Source organism: Microtus pennsylvanicus, chromosome 12 (assembly GCF_037038515.1).
Source record: "Microtus pennsylvanicus isolate mMicPen1 chromosome 12, mMicPen1.hap1, whole genome shotgun sequence".
Classification (NCBI taxonomy): domain Eukaryota; kingdom Metazoa; phylum Chordata; class Mammalia; order Rodentia; family Cricetidae; genus Microtus; species Microtus pennsylvanicus.
Window position 1 is genome coordinate 76,020,637 of NC_134590.1, and position 17,794 is coordinate 76,038,430.

Genomic DNA, 17,794 nt, shown 5'->3' on the forward strand with positions numbered 1-17,794 from the left:
TAGGTATAGCTTCTGACATTCCTAAAAGACATAATCACACACATGTAAACACACATACACACACACAAACCCTCCCTCTTCCTCTGATTTCTTATAATCTTTCTGCCTCTTCTTTTATAATTGTAGCCCATCTAACAAAAATACCATCACTAAGCATGAGAAATCCTCTCTTGAGTTGTTAGCCAGATATTATTTCTATTACTATTGGCTTTGATGGCTTCCCAGATGTGGAAGATAAAACCCTATTGCTGAAGACACAATGTGCTTCAGATGTAGAGCTCAGATGTCCTGAGCTGGAACTGATATGAAAGCTTCTTCCATGAGGACTACTTTCCATGGTACCAGAAGGTGTCATGCAAGCTTTCAAAGGAGAGAAGCAACCAATAGTCCTGCCTAGCTATGGTGCCCATGAGCCACATCAACAACCAGCATGGCACCATAACCTTAAGACTGCAGTAGTTTCATGCATATTTTGGTGGTAACCAACAGTTCTCTGATAAGATTTAAGACCCACTCAATACAAGGAAAATCATGCCTGGTCTTATAAACGAAGCCAACTACTCAGGGCTAGTGAAGCCATGGCACTAGGGGACAAAGCTCCAACCTCCACTTTATAAAACCAGCATAATTGCTAACTACATTTTAAATTTGTCCTCTACCCACAGATCCCACAGATCAGTATAGCCCTTATCCCCCATCAAGGAAATTTCTCTTTACAAGAGACAGAGTTCACTATAGAAACCCACAACCAACCAAAATGCAGAGTTGTGGAGCCTTGCCCCCCCCAACAGATAGATCTATAACACAATTACTCTATACCTTAAATGCTGCATCCAACCTACCCTGCAAAAAAGTTAGCAACACTTCTAAAACAAGCAAAGTGTGAAAAGATCTATTTACAGTTGTGGTCAACAATATTTTTCATTTGAAATTGTGTAGTATTGAGAATCTCTAATCCTGTCTACCTTTTTTCCTGCATCTTAAGTTTTAGCCCTGAGGGATTTCTTGAAGCCCTTAAATCATGTAATTATCTGGGATTATTAATCTCACCAGCCTACATTTCAACCTTTGGAAACAGGAAACAATGACGCTTAAGAAATAGCAGACAATGAATGTGGCCTTCTATGCGCACACAAATTTCGTAGGAAACAGTTGTCTTCACTAAGTATCTCTGCTGTCATCACAAATTAATTCTCACTTCAGCTATAGAATCATCTCAGGTTTGAGAACAACTAAAAGCACAATACTGCTAAGCATTGGGTTTAGCTCATCACTTGGCTGTCTAGATCATGATGAATGCAGTGATTAGAAATGGTGTTGTTGATTACTATTGCCAGTGTGAATATGCTAATGAAGTCATGTGGACAAATACGGTGTGAAGCTGAGTGTTACAAGTAGTTGGGCCAAAGTTCTGAATTAAACATTCCACAAACTTTAAAACTAAAAATTGCGTATTAGTGTGTATATCCATTGTAGCAACAGTTCATCATAATCTTGACTTAGTTCAAAACTTAAACTTTTATGGCGAAATACGTCTTAGTATTCAATACAGTTATGAGAACCGACTGTTTGCAAGCAGAAATTAGTGTTAGAAGAGTACCTTCCACTTGGGGAAAGAGAGAAACACTGTACTAGAGAGCTGCATGATGGAGCAGCTTTGACAGAAGAAACTGGGAAGGGTGATGTGGGAGTGTCATATATCAATCTGTTGATTTCATTGGTTAAGCAATAAAGAAACTGCTAGGCCCATTTGATAGGCCCACCCTTAGGTGGGTGGAGTAAACAGAACGAAAGGCTGGGAGAAAGAAGCTGAGTCGCCATGATTCTTCTACCCCAGGCAGATGCAGGTTAAGATCATTCCTGGTAAGCCAGCTCATGGGCTACAGCAGATTATTAGAAATGGGCTAGTCCAGGTGCAAGAGCTAGCCTAGAAGAGGCTAGATATAATGGGCCAAGCGGTGTTTAAAAGAATACAGTTTCCATGTAATTATTTCGGGTAAAGCTAGCCATGGGGGCGGCCGGGTGCCGGGGACGCAGCCCCACCGCTCCTACTACAACAGAAGGGGAAAAGCTGCACCAGTGCTATTTCTACTTATTTCCATTTCTATGTCCTTCCTTTTCTGCAGGACTAAATCTGACCACAGGAGTCCATCCTTTTCAGTACCCTCTGTTTGACCCCCATTCGGTGCAACACTTGGAAATTTATCCTGAGTAACCTTTCCTGGGTGCATTCACTAAGGACTCTTTCAGTGTCATTGCTTCTTTGCCAAGGACTCTTAACATGCTACACGCTTTGATAACTTGTTTATTGCCAAAGTCTGTTTTTCCGATTGCCTCCTTGACATATCCACAGGGATCTAATGTTTAGTTTAATGACTAACAGTAACAACGCTGCCCTTGCCTACCTCAATCAGTAACAACATCTCACCAGCTCTTCCAAGGTGTTCAAAGCAGAGACTGAGAGAAACTTTGTGTTCCTCTTACTGGAATCATCACATCCATTTGGCCTCTCAGCCTGTGCTGTCTCCCTGACTTTGAGAGTGCATTCAATTGACTTACCTTGAATCTCCTGTGCAGTAAGCATTCTATGCATCCAGAATCATCTTTTTAGAGACGAAACTCTAGTTATTTCTCTCCTGCTTTCAACTTTTCAATGACCTTCTTTGACACTCACAATACAGGCCAAATTCATTTCCCTGCTGCTGGTGCCTATTAGCACCGGGGCTATATGCCATCTCCTGCCTTAGACTCCAGCCACTAAGGAGTTTAGCAGCTGCATTCTTCTTCAAGGTAGTTCAGTTTTTCCCATAACCTGAACTTTCCCAACTTTTCTCGTGCCTGATATCTGCTTCTTTCACTCAAATATCATCTGCTTGTGACCTTCCATGGTGATCCCATCCAGGCAGTCAAATAGGACCCTAGATGCTTTGCAATGTCTTTGCTGATATTTTGTAGTATTTGTGCATTCACAGTCATCTCTATAGCCCTTACTGCTTTTACTGTTCCAGCTGGAACGTAACTCTATGAATGAAATAGCAAACATGGGACCAGGGAAATGACTCAGCTGGCAAAATGTTTGCCTCATTGGCATAAAAACTCAAATTCAGTCCCCAACAGTTATGTAAAAGTAGGATGTCTGGATATCTGTAGTTCAAGCACTGGGAAATGGAAACGAGATTCCCTGGGCCTTGGTAACCCACCAGACTACCCAATCAACAAGCTTCAAGTTTAGTGAGAGCTACCCGGTGTCAAACATCAGGTGAAGAGTGACTGAAGAACACAATACATGCCAACCTCTAAACATACATGTTATATCCACCTATTTACATATGTGCACATGCACTAGCATATGTGCACATGCATGTGCTCTTGCATGCCCACAAACACACAGAGACACACAGACACACACACACAAAGTAACAAAAGGAAAATTGGCAAACATGTGCTTACTAATGTACAGTCATTCCTCATTGATTGGAATTGGTTCTAGGATGCTCCAAAGGTAGTAACTCTGAAGAAGATTGGGTCCCTCAGATATCAGATGGTACCATGGAAACTCCAATTGACTCAGTGTGAGGTCAAAGACTCCCAAGATACAATCCTATGCCCTTGCCAGGTTCCAAGCACTTACTATGAGCCACAAGAACTCCAACAAGCCCAGAAAAAATCTGAGACCCACGCACTACAACCCTGTCTCATTGCTTAGCTCCAGGTTCCTTCTAAGATACAGAAAGATTCTGATCACCTGTGTGAGGGCAGAGACCTATGTCCCATAACCCCAAACCCTTGCCTGCCTGTAGCTCTCATTGGCAGCCATGCATGCTCTAATCATTGCTTATATGATCAGAGACCCTAAACATGTAAATTCCATGCCTAATCCTAGCTCCTACACATTAGGGTCTTCATCTCCTGAGGTCACAGACCACATTTAAACTTGTCAACATAAGCTACATCCATTTACATTCTATAAAACCCTTTCATTAGGCCAAAGGGCAGTTTCCAAGCTGAGGGGAGAGTATCATCAGCCTTCCTATCCACAAGTCAACATCAAGAGTCCCACAAATGAACTTTGGGCAGCACCTACTGAAGTCAAGATCAGCTAAGCTAAGAGAACGCTGAGAAACAATTTAATTGCTCACTCAACCTTGATTTGTGAATAAGGCTCAACCAATGAACTAATTGCAAATGTGAATGTACAAAATTCAGAATCAGAAGCAAAAATAAAATTAATAAACTATTTCTTTAAAAATTGCCAATGATAAAGGTTCCTAATGAGATCCACTTAAAATTACAAAGAATTCAAAAGAGCAATTCTATGTATGTTCAAAGATTTCAAAGTAGATGCAAATAAACTCCCAAATGAATTTAAAGAGCATAGGAATAAATTCATGAATGTATTCCAAGAAAACATAAGTAAACAGCTGAATGAAATATGAAATCCAGCTCAAGATACCAAGATGGGAATTAATAAAGAAATAGAAGTGCTGAAGAAAAGCCAAACTGAAATAAAGCTGGAAATTAAAATAAAACAAATAAAATCAAACTCTCAGATGAAAGCCTCCTCGAAGCCTGAATCATATACAAGGCAGATTGTGGGGCAATCAAAGAAACTGATAAAAGGGAGGTAGATCACTTGACTGGAACATGTTCTACATTAAAAGGCAAAATCTATAAATTATAGTATGAATGAAAAGAATGAATTCTAAGACAAAGTTATAAACATATTTTCAATAAATTCACAAGAAAAATTTTTTCCAGATCTAAGGAAAGAGATGCCCATATATGTACAAGAGGCACATAGAACACTAGATGTGAGCAAAACAGAAATGCCCACGTCAGCTTACACTCAAAGTGCCAAATATGCAGAACAAAGAAAGCAAACTAAAAGCTGAAAGAAAAGGGCCAGTTACCACAAAGGGAAACCCAAATAAAAGTTGGGGTTTTTTTATGAAAACTCTACAATCCAGGCCTAGAATTCATGGAATCCAAGCTCTGAATGATCACAGCTACCAACACAGACCAATGTATTCATCTAAACTGTCGTAACTGAAGGAGAAAGTAAGAATTTAGATGCTAAAAAATGGGCTGAAGGAATTGTTATCTCTAAGGCAGCTCTAAAGAGGACACTACAAGGAATATTTCAGATCGAAAAGGTAGATTAAACACGTCCAGTAGACCATGGAGGATGCAGAAAAAGATGTCTACTCTCTCCACTCCTATTCAATACAGTGCTTAAAGTCTTAGCAAAAGCAATCAGGAAAAAGGGGGGGGGAGGACAGGAATGAAAGAGAAACAAATAGAAGAGGAAGTGGACAAATATCCTTATTTGAAGAGAATACAATTCTATGCATAACCCTAGAGTATTCACCAGACTGCTCATGAAGCTTATAAACACTTGCAGCAACATAGCATGATCCAAAATTAACATACACAATTTAGTAGGCTTCTTATTTATAAATGAATTAGAAAACATGCTGAGGAACAAATTAGGGAAACAACCCCAGGGAAAACCCTCTATAGTGAGAACTTTAAAAAACTGAAGGAAAAAGTTGAGGAAGACCCTAGATGGAAAGATTTTCCAGGTATATACATAGAAAGAAAGAAAATTGTGAAAATAACCATGCTACCAAAAGCAGTCTATAAATTCACTGCAGTTCTAGTGAAGACTCCAGTGAGTTTCTTCACAGACATGTAAAAATATCCTAATATTCATATGAGTTCACAAAAGTCCCCACAGACAAAGCAACCCTCAGATGCTGTATTCTGTTGTTGAGGCTTGTCTTTGAGCTTCCTGTTTGAGCTTCTAAATATTTTACTTCCAGATTTCCCTTCATTTGGGCTTTCTTTATTGATCCTACCTCCAGATAAATAGTCTTGAACGTTTTATGCATTTTTTCATTTGTTTGTTTGTGTTTCTATAGATTGCATTAGTGTATTTTTATTTCTTCTTTAAGGATTACTGTCATATTCATAAAGGCTATTTTAATGTCCTCATCCTGTGCATCAGGTATGTGGCATTTCTCAGGACCTATCATAGTAAGATTTCTGGGCTCTAGAATAGACATTGTCCTGGCTGATACTGATTGGGTTTTGACTCTGGTACTTACTCATATTGGTTTTTGATGATGATAATTCTCAATGCTGATATATGTCTTGTCTGTGTTGGGTAGGGGTTTGTTTCTTGTTTTCTACTGCCCTCTTTTCTTTGGAGGATAAGGTGGCTGTGTTTTGCCTGGAAACAAATGCTTCTAGAATTCTTTCAGTTGTGACCACTGAGGGTTCCAGGTACAAAGTGTTTCTAGGTATTGGGAGCTGACACTTATGAATGGGAATGGACTGACTAGAAAAGAATTGCTGGGTCCTGGGTATTAGGGATTTTTTCTAATGTGAGTTCTCTGCTGATGCAAAATCCCAATCATGCCAAATCAAAACAAGCCAAATTAAGAAATATCCAGGTTTAGTGGATTCCTGCACTCTCAGGTGGCCCCAAGAAAGAACCAAGAGGCCATGAACGAGACCACCAAGAGGAAAGAAAAGGGACCACGTGTTCCTCTTTTGGGAGTTCATTTAAATACTCTGTGGGAGTGGTCCTGGCCTGCTGAGATTTGGAGTCCAGAACAATACAACTCTCAGGCTTGGGGGCTGGGACAGATGCGTGGGGCTGGGGCCTATGCTCCCAACTTAATACTGGGTGCCTCCACAGAAGGGGGTATTCCACCAGGATTTGCTTGGAAATGTGGGCAGAGAGTGAGGAAAGGCCACAGCAGGTAGTTTGCTACAGAGCTGGGGATGAGACTGGGGTATTTGGAGGACAGAAGGGAAAGTAAAGATGTGAAGCTTGCCTACCTACTTGTAGTCTACTTGTTTCTCTGGCAAGCTTAGCCCATGGGTTCCCAGAGAATGCCTGCTGGAGTTGTGGGTTAGGATAAAGGGGTAAATGGGGGAAAGGAAGGTAGATCTGCTGGGTGTAGCGCCTGCTGGGGATGGTATGCAAGCCGGGAACTGGCCTGGAGACTTAAAAACACACGCACACATAGACAGACATAGACACAGGGACACAGATCATCCTTGATACAAGAGCGCCAAGAATGCCTCCTTTATTGTGCTCAGGGGCAGCTTATCTAGAGCTCTGGCCACGCCCCAGCTCTCCTGATCTTTCAGCTGTAGACTCATCAGAACACTCGCCTGCCATCAGGATCCTGTGCTCAGAGTAGCTACAGGCTGCTCAGAGCAGAGGAAAACAAGTTGTTTACAAGAAATTCAGGGTCTGGTAGTCAGGCAGACCTCAACAGCAAGAGAAGAAGGGGAAGTCACAGCAGGAGGGGATAAGACTGGGGTTGGATTTGGAGAAGAGAGAGGTGAAGATTTGCAGTTAGACTACCTGCTTCCACTTTGGAGATCTTATTATTTCCATCCTTTTGCCCTAAGCCCATTTGTTTTTGCCAGTGAGCTACAAGATGGGCCCTGCTTTTTCAATCCAATCTATTATTCTTTGTCTTCTGTTTGGAGAATAGAGGCTATTAACACACTGAGTTAGTTTTACAAGTTATTTTTCATTCCTGCCATTTATATGTCCACTATAAAAAAAATAGTAAAAGTCAGTTCTTTAAAAAATGACTCTTTAGTTCAAATAATTTTAAAGAAGAAGGGTAAAACAAATAAAGATCACTTTGAATGCTTTGAGCTTCCTGGAAATACAAAAGTGGGCTGGAGAGATGGCTCAGAGGGTAAGAGCACTGGCTGCTCTTCCAGAGGTCCTGAGTTCAATTCCCAGCAACCACATGGTGGCTCACAACCATCTGTAATGAGACCTGGTGCCTTCCTTGCCAGCAGTACATTGTATGCTTAATAAATAAATCTTTTAAAAAAAAGTGATCCTAATAAGTGTTAGGAATATTTCCTAACGTGAGCTCCCTGACGAGGCAAAAATTCCCAATCAAGCCAAATCAAAACAAGCCAAATTAAGAAATATCCAGTTTTAATGGGAGATCTGCGTTCTTGGGTGGCCACGAAGGGGAAAGCGAGAAGCCGCAGGAATGCCACCCCTGGGAGGAATAAAGGGAAACCATGTGTTCTTCTTTTGGGGGAATCACTTAAGTACCCTGGAAAGTGCTGGGATTTGAAGTCCAGACCAGGCCTGGGGGCTGGGATAGATGTGAGGGACTGGGAACTAAGCTCGCAACTTAACAATAAGGACTCCTGTAATAGGGAATAGAGAGCATAAATTGGCCATATCTCGTTTCCAAGGGAGGTTTCCAGTACTGGTACTGGGTTGCATTCAATTAAATTATTTATTATTCAAGGGAGTCCCATAAAAACCCCCAAACAATCCAGGCTGTTGCTCAGATAATAACTTACTAAAAAAAAAAAAAAAACCCAGAGTGGGTAACCATTGCCAAGAACAACAGCCATACAACTATGTGGAGCCTTCACCCCTATGTTCTAATCTCTTTGGTGAAGGAAGGTATTTGGAAGGATACTGAAACAGAAAGGTGAACACCAACCTACCCATAAAACCTTTGACCTAAATCAGTTCTACCTACAAAATAAGCTAGGGCAATAGTGGCACAGAACTTGTGGAAGTAGTCAACAAATGTCTGATTTGACTTAAGTCTCAGTCCATGAGAAGGAACCCATACTGCATGCTGCTTAGTAACCAAGAACCAGAGACTCCTAATGATATTCTGCTATAAGTACCTTATCCAGTCATCATCAGAGAAGCTTCTTCTGGCAGCAGATGCAGAGACCCACAGGCAGACATTACACAGAGAAAGTGTCTAAATGGGTGGTCTCCATCAAATCTTCCCCTTCAGAATTCAGGGAATCCTGCAGAAGAGGAGGAAGAAATAGTGTAAGAACCAGAAAGTGTGATGGACCACAGGAAAACAAGACCCTTTGAATTAACCAAGCAAGGCTAATAAGAGCTCACAGATACTGAAGCAGCAAGCACAGGACCTATATGGGTTTGCACTAGGCCTTCTGAGTTATATATATCATAGCTTTCAGCTTAGTATTTTTATGAGACACCTGTCTATGAGAACGAGTAGATGTCTTTCTGACTCTTGTATCTGCTCTTGGGACACTCTTCCTCATGGTATCATATCAACTGTGATGTTAAAGTTTTTGCTTCATCTTATCATATTTTAATTTTTCATGTTTGCTTATTTTCTCTAAGAGCCTGTTCTTTTCTAATGAGAGATGGAATGGGAAGTGGCTCAGTGGTGGAGTGGGAGGTGAAGGGGAAGAACTGAGAGAAGTAGGGAAGGACAAACTATAATCAGGATATATTGTTTCTCAATAAAAGGACAAAGAAAGAAAAAGAGATACTAGTTGCTGCGAGTATAACTGGAAAAGAAACAACCAAAGTAAGAAATGTAGTTAGTATAGAAAGATAAATGAAAATAGATCCAGGAAAACTACAGAGAAAAAGGAAACAAAAAATTTAATGTAAAGAAATGAAGTGGTTTTGTCTAAAAGCAAAACAAAAAGTAAAAGCAATAAAGAAGACAAGATCTCCTGGGTAAATTGGGAGCATGGGGTCCTTGGGGGAGGGCTGAAGGGGGAAGGGAGAGGCAGGGAGGGGAGCAGAGAAAAAAATGTAGAGCTCAATAAAAAGAAAGAAAGAAAGAAAGAAAGAAAGAAAGAAAGAAAGAAAGAAAGAAAAAAGAAATGCAATTGGACAATGTAAAGATATCCCAGATGTCTAGGATCTGACACAGGCTCCCCACTGCAGGCTAGTCTGTGTCCTTAGGAGAAGACTGTCAAAGAGAAAAAGAAAGAGAACACAAACATGGCTGAGTCAGGCCTGCTAAACAGACATTAGGCATTAAAGGAGAACAGTGTAAAGTGAAGGGACAAGAGCTATGTGGCAACTGTGCCTTGCATCCAGCTTGTATTTCACAGTTTAAGCAGCTAGAGTTTGCTATAGGGATCCAACTCAGGATCTATAACATATAGATACCTCTCTATAACCATCATCTCTGGGGCTATTTCTTTCTTCTAATGCTTTGACTAACACTGTACATATCGCTGCCTTGGTATTTATTGTTTTAAATGTGCTTATTTAATGTGCAATAGACTGAAAACAAAGTCAAAACTGAAAATTAAGATTCTTCACAGAGATTGATGTGAACTATTATTCTGGAGCCAGCCCTAACAGTGAGAACACCCAACCATGACGGAAATGCCCTGTATCTTCTGCCACCAATTGGCACCCACTAGCCACAGACACTCACTGAGCTGGAACTCAGAAACCATGGCTACTACACCTGAACTTCTGAATGTTTTATATTATTCATTTAAAATTGACAGTGCAGACAAGGAACACAGTTTAGCCTTTCTCATCTGTGTTCTCCACAGCATAGATGTAGCCATTTGTGAATTTAAAATATTTGGGGGAAAAACGTTTCTTTGCTGAAAAATGTGCAGATATTTTTCATGTCATTACCTAATCAATACAGTATGAGCATTGTTGTTATTGTATTAGGCCATTTATTACAGGCAATGTAGAAATGACTAAATATATATAGGATGACATGCATAAATTCCATGCAAATAGAAAGCCATTCATAAAGGAACTTCAACATGCATAGATTTTGCACCTACAGAGAACTGAATTAATTACTTACATATATCAAGGCATTAGGTAAGAAGCAGGCTCTACTGCTTGCTTGTTTTGTAAATTGGTCTCTTAAAGCTTCTATTAGCTTATCGTAAAATGACAACTAAAATAAATTCAATCAAACAGATTACTTCTGAGCCTTAACAAAATGCCAACCCTAGATGTTTCGCATCTGCTTCCACAGGTGGCTTTCAGTAAGCATTAGTTAAGGATGGGGTAAACAACACTAAAGATGGTAACAATGACAGTTTCAGAGGTCATTTTAAAAAAGTGGTTTGGGGTGGGGAGATAAGTGTTTAGCTAATTTATGCAAGAAATAGGATGCCTTGTGCATCTTGGGTAAAACTGGAGGTGGAGAGACTTTGTACCTGGCTAACCTGAGCGGGGTGGGGTATGTAGTCTCAACAGCCTCATGAAGACAGCGGATGTTCATTTTTGTAAGCTGTTGATGCAGAAGTTCCTCTGGGATGTGTCAAATATAAACAGCAGCTGGGCACCATTTTTTTGGCCCATGTCCATCTCATTTAGCCCAATTTAAGACATACATTTTGGACATATTTAGTAAACAATCATTATCAAAGCATATATTTACCTAGTTCATCTAAAAATCTCTATCAGTTGTTTTTCTTGACATAATTATATAGTCTGACCCTGTCCAGGAGATGTAAAGCACAGATATGTTAAGGAAGAGAAATGTCAAGCATTGTTTGAAATATGAAGCAGGAAAGTAATCATTGAGATAGAAAGGCCTCAGAGTACCTGAGACAAATGCCTACCAAATGACACTCTGTGTGCAGTCAATATAGCCTACTGGATCAAGATAAACTTTTCTGAATTTGCCATGCTGGTCCGTGGTGACTGAACAAGGGAGGATTGATATTTCTAAGAGTCAAAGCCCAGAGTGCATATGTCAAGAATGCTATAGTAAGCAAACTTCAATGGCAGAGGTAAACTGAGGCTAAGCATCCACATGCAGGAAGCCAGCAGAGATTAGCCAAGAACACTTGACTTAGGCCAAGCATCTTTCTATGCTGAAAATATAGAGCTGGCACATGGCATGCTGTAGGGTTTTCCACTCAATATCCCAGAATGTCTTCTCTATGGCTGGGGATAGAGAGCAAAGTTCAGGGGTTTGGGTCAGGACAGAGGCCTGTGCTATCTGATATTTGAGTTACAATGTCACCACACATGTTAAGAGTCATAAAAAGTACATCAACAGCACATTAAAATAGAGAGCTACATGCTAGACACATCTAATACTAGAGAATCACGTTTCAGAACAATGAAAATATAAAAAACCACACACTGTCTAATAGCCTTAAGGAAACAAGGAGAGCCCAAATAGAAAGCACTGATTTCTACCAGTTTTACTGGGGTGCCAGTTGACAAAGGAAAACTATGAGAAAGGCCACGTCCATTGTTTCAGACATTTGATAAAGGACGGGTTTAGAGAAAAGTCAATAAACTAGCAAGTGGCAAACTAGCCTATGCCAGCCATACCACCAACTTTACCCATTCATGCTACACAGGAAACATTGCCTGCATCCTTCTCTGCAATCAATTAGAAGAATTGTTGTCAAGGACATCATCCTTTCTGTGTCAACCCCTTGGGTGAGTAAGAGCCAATCATCATCTTAAAATTAGTCAGCCCAATAGACAGAGCCAATGAGAAAGGAGATGGAGATGAAGAGACAATGTCTTATCTTTTGAATTAAGGTCAGCAATGTAGATCAGCAAGCAGCAGAACAGAAGTTAGGTCTCAGAGAAAATAGTGAGCAAACCCAATGTCTGGGCAAAAATGATTAAAATTTTGGTCACTATAGAAAGAAGAGATAGGAAGGGGGAAAGAACAGTAACATTTTTTTTAATTTTTTTATTGATAAAAGGAGAATAAAGAAAAGAAAAAAAAACAAATTTCCACCTCCTCCCAGCCTCCCATTTCCCTCCCCCTCCTCCCACTCTTCATTTTTTGAGTTAGAAATCAAGGCAGCAGATAATCCCTTAGTTTCTGCATTTCAAAGGTCTGTAGGTCTCTGTAACTGTCTCCATCTGTTACAAAAGGAAGCTTATTTGACAAAGAGTACATTATTTTTGTCTATAAAGATAAGTATTTATAATATAGTTAAAATTATACTGGTGAAAACTCAGAGACTAGGAAGCAGCAGGAGGCTCAACTTCTACTGATATATCTGCAACACAACCCCGACACCTAAGACTCAGAGAAAATCATGGAAGAGGAGTCAGAAAGATTGTAAGAATCAGAGGCCCAGGACACCCATAGCTAGATACCATCCCCTCTGCATGACAGAGAAAACATACCCATAAAATCTCAGCAATATGGTTGTGTGAATAAGACCAGCATAATGACAATACCCATTGATGTGCCAAAATTGACAAGGAATATTCCATAAGGTTTACCAGCAAATAGAGAACTACAAGTGATCAATGACTACCAAGAGAAGGAGAATCCATTTCACCATGAACAATACCCTGCATAGGGCATCCATTTCCAAGGGGTCAGCCCTGTATACATGAAAACAATGTTAAATAGACTCAGTTTTTGTGTGTGTGTGTGTGTGTGTGTGTGTGTGTGTGTGTGTGTGTGTGTGTGTGACAGTAATAACTTGAAAGAGACTGTGGAGCTTCATGGGACCAGGTCCAGTCCAGCTACCTCTGTGGGAGCAGGCCTGAGGTCAGGAACATCCTCGGGAGCAGGCCTGAACCAGAGACCTCTGTGGGACCAGGCCTGAGCCAATGACCTCCACAGACCAAGCCCAGTCCAGCAACCTCTGCAGAACATCCTCAGCAGCAGGCCTAAGTCAGTGACCTCTGCACAACCAGGCCCAAGCCAGTGACCTCCATGGGACCAGGCCCAGACCAGCAACCACTGCAGGAGCAGGCCTGAGACAGGGACACACAGAAGTAAGCTTAAGCCAGTGACCTCTGTGGTATCAGGCCCAAGCCAGCAACCTTCCCCAGAGCAGATACAAGGGAGTAACCACAGGCAGCAGGCCTGAGCTAGGAGCATCTTCAGGAACAGACCCTAGCCAGCTACCTCTGCCAGAGTAGGCCAGAGCCAGCAACCTCCACTGGGGCAGGCCTGAGTCAATGACCTTCACAAAAGCAGGCCTGAGCCAATCACCTTCATGGGACCAGGCCTGAGCCAGTGACCTCCGCAGAAGCAGTCCCAAGCAAGTTACCTCTGTAGGAACAGGCCCAGTGGAACTTCAAGATTGCTGAACAACCCCCTGGAATGCTAAGTGTTCTCTGACTTGACTGAAATTTTGGCACAGACTCCATCATGAGGAACAACCATCTGAGCCTCAGATCCACTGGCACCTGGAAAAGTGATCATCAGAGACACAGCCCCATCTACACCAATCAGAGGAAAAGATGAGAAGACAGGGCAAGAACACACTCAATACCACAAAAGGCAACACAATACCAACAAAACCTAATGGCTCTAAAACAACAAGAAGTAAACACTCCCAATACACATGAAGCAGAAGAAAATGACCTAAAAAATAACTTTAGGAGAATGTTTGAGGCCCTTAAAAAGGAAATTAAAATTTGTCTCAAAGAAATGGAGGAAAAGACAAAAAAAAACTGGAAGAAATCAACAAATTGCTTAATGAAAACCAAGGAAAAGCAATCAAACAGGTGATAGAAACGATTAAAGACTTGAAAACAGAAACAATAAGGAAAACACAAACCAAGGGAATTTTGAAAATGGAAAATATAGGGAAAACTATCAGGACCCACAAATGCAAGGATAGCAACATATAAGAGACGGAAGAGAGAACCTCAAGTGTTGAAGATACAATAGCAAAATTATACTTACCAGTCAAAAAATATTAAATCTAACAGAAACTTAGCACAAATTATTCAGGAAATATGAGACACCATGAAAAGACCTAACTTAAGAATAATAGGGATAGAAGAAGGAGAAGAAGTCCAACTCAAAAGTACAGAAGATATATTAAACAAAATCAAAGAAGAAAACTTTCCCAACCTAAAGAAAGATAGGCATATGAAGATACAAAAAGCTTACAGAAGACCAAATATACTGGACCAAAAAAAGTCCCTTTACCACATAATAATCAAAACACTAAACATACAGAATAAAGAAAGAATATTAAGAGCTGCAAAGGAAAAAGGCCAAGTAACATATAAAGGCAGACCTATCAGAATTACACCTGACTTCTCATTGGAGACAATGAAAGCCAGAAGGTCCTGGTCAAGCATTCTGTAGACATTAAGAGGCTACAGATGCCAGCCCAGACTACTATACTCAGTAAAAATTTCAATCATCATAGATGAGCAAAACAAGATATTCCATGACAGAACCAGATTTAACAAATACCTAGCCACAAACCCAGCCCTACACAAAGTACTAGAAGGAAAACTCCAACCCAAGGAAGTTTAGCTACATCCACAAAAACACAAACATTAGATGACCTAACACCAGTACATCCCAAAGAAGGGAAATACACACAGTAACATCAACATCAACAAAAACTAAAGGAACAGGAACTAGCAATCACTGGTCATTAATATCCCTTAATATAAATAGACTCAAATCACCTATAAAAAGACACAGGCTAATAGATTGAATACAAAAACAGGGTCCATCCTTATGCTGCATTCAAGAAATATACCTCAACCTCAAAGACAGTCATCACCACAGCATAAACGGTTGGGAAAAGATTTTCCAGGCCGGGCAGTGGTGGCGCACGCCTTTAATCCCAGCACTCAGGAGGCAGAGGCAGGCGGATCTCTGGGAGTTCGAGGCCAGCCTGGTCTACAAGAGCTAGTTCCAGGACAGGCACCAAAAGCTACAGAGAAACCCTGTCTCTAAAAACCAAAAAAAAAAAAAAAAAAAAAAAAATTTCCAGTCAAAAAGACCTAAGAAACAATCTGGTGTTGCTATCCTAATATCTAACAAAATAGACTTCAAACTAAAATCAATCAGAAGAGACAAAGAATAGCATTTCGTATTGATCACAGGAAAATTATCCATCAAGAGAAAATCTCAATACTGAACATCTATGCCCCCAAATGTAAGGGCAACCTCATATGTAAATGAAACAGTTCTAAAGCTTAAATCATATATTAAACCCTACATACTAATAGTGGGAGACTACACTACCACCCCCCTCACCACTGGACAGGTCTGCAAGACAGAAACTTAACAGAAAATAAGGGAACTAGCAGATGATATTATTCAAATGGACTTAACAGACATCTATAGAACATTCCATCCAAACATAAAAGAATATATCTTTTTCTCAGAACCTCATGGAACATTCTCAAAAACTGACCACATACTAGGTAACAAAGAAACCTCAACATATACAAAAATATTAGGAATAATCCCTGTATCTTATCAGATCTCCATGGCTTAAAATAATTTCAGAAAGCCCACAAATACTTGGAAATTAAACAATGCTCGCCTAAATCACCAATGGGTCAAGGAAGAAAAAAAAACAAGAAGAAATTAAAGACTTTGTAAAGTCCAGCAAAAATGATCAGACAGCATACCCAAATTTATGAGACACAATGAAAGCAGTGTTAAGAGGAAAGTTCATAGCACCAAATGCCTACATAAAGAAGCTGGAAAAAAATCCCACTCTTGTGAAAAAGAGACTGTGAATTTGGGAAGAGGGGACATGGAAGGAGTTTGATGGGAAAGGGGGAGATAAAAATGATGGAGATGCATTTGGCTATGTCATCAAAATTCTGGTTTGTAAAAACTATATTGCATCCAAATAGTTTTTTAGTGTATTTTAAACTAAATCTTTTTATTATGTCAGTTTTTCCTCTTGTTAAATGGTAACATATTTTTTGCTCTATTACAGGAATTTGAACACACATATTTGTTTCATTACCAATTCTGTAACTCTGGATACTTGATTATTTATTAAACTAAACAATTAGCTTTGTATTATAAAAAAATGATGGAGATGTATTGATCATATAAGATGTTCTAAAAATAATTTAATAAAAATTTAGAAACATACAGTCTTAGCAGTGAAGATCTGTAAGCAGCTGCCTGGAGGGAGGAGCTCCTAGAATGTATACCTTATTGTATCAAGGGAATAATTATTCCTATCTGTTTATGCTGTCTTCAGATAAACTGGCTTTCCTGAGGAGTAGTCTCCTGGCCCGGTGATTGACAGGCTCAGCTGGATTAATGACCAAGAGTAAGTATGGTATGCAAAGTTGTAATGTTTGCAGTAGATCCACCCAGGGCAAGAGGCAGAGCTCAGTTTCCATTCTTCTGACTAGGAGAAGTAGCTTTACTTTGGTGGCCTTTAACTGTAGCCCTGATAGCTCCACCTTTGCATATGGTGAGTGGGAGGTGGAGTCACAAGCTGATCATGGGGGACAGTTTCATCATGAGTGGCATTTAAGCCCACTGTCCTTTTCATTACCAACAAGACCCCTAATAACTCATAACAGATTTGCCTCATAGCAGAATGATCAATGTATGATTTCATATTCTTGGTCTCTGATATAAGGAGTAAGCACAAATTTCAGCAGTAATAAAGAAAATGGTGCCAAATACTTGCATCAATAAAATGAAAAACAAAACTCAAATCAATCAAATAAAATGCAATTAATAAATCATGCCAACCATAACTCAGGATATTCTTACCCTTTTTCTTTAAATCAATAAAACAAATATTTTATTTGATAAAACATAAAGATAACTCAAGATATGAATAAATGGCATTGTTATCTTGACTTAGAAAGTTCTTTGGGGGTAAAAACAGGCTCTGGAAATTGGTTAAAGTCATTATTCATTGATCTGCTTCTGTCTACTAATTGAAGCTCTCTTCCCTGTCTACTATTTTTACCGTCTTCCTTTCCAAATCATCAGTTTTTCTACACTTTCCTCCTCTTCACCTATTTCAGTGATACTGAATATTATTTTCAGGTGCTATTAATTATATGTTTGTGAGTTCTCTTGGCCAGATTGCCATCATCAAAGCCAAGGGAGGATGCCGTCTTGAGAGAACTGAGTGCCAAATGAAATTACTGCAGGTGAAGGCTTTGATTTCACTCTTTTCCTCAACTACGCTTCAAACATGTGGATGAGTATTTTATGTGTGAATTCACAGCGCATGAAATCCGTGTAGCTCTGAATGAGGAGAAAGAAGGCTAGGTGCT

The 17,794-nt window shown here is 40.0% G+C and overlaps 1 long non-coding RNA gene across 1 annotated transcript in view; it reads right to left on the reverse strand.

Annotated features, from left to right (window-relative positions):
- The window catches only part of LOC142832328 (uncharacterized), an 85,798-nt gene that overhangs the window by 14,755 nt on the left and 53,249 nt on the right, over nucleotides 1-17,794 (reverse strand). The window contains exon 2 of the long non-coding RNA XR_012907225.1: nucleotides 8,698-8,826. This is a non-coding gene — a long non-coding RNA (uncharacterized LOC142832328). The remainder of the gene's footprint in view (nucleotides 1-8,697; nucleotides 8,827-17,794) is intronic.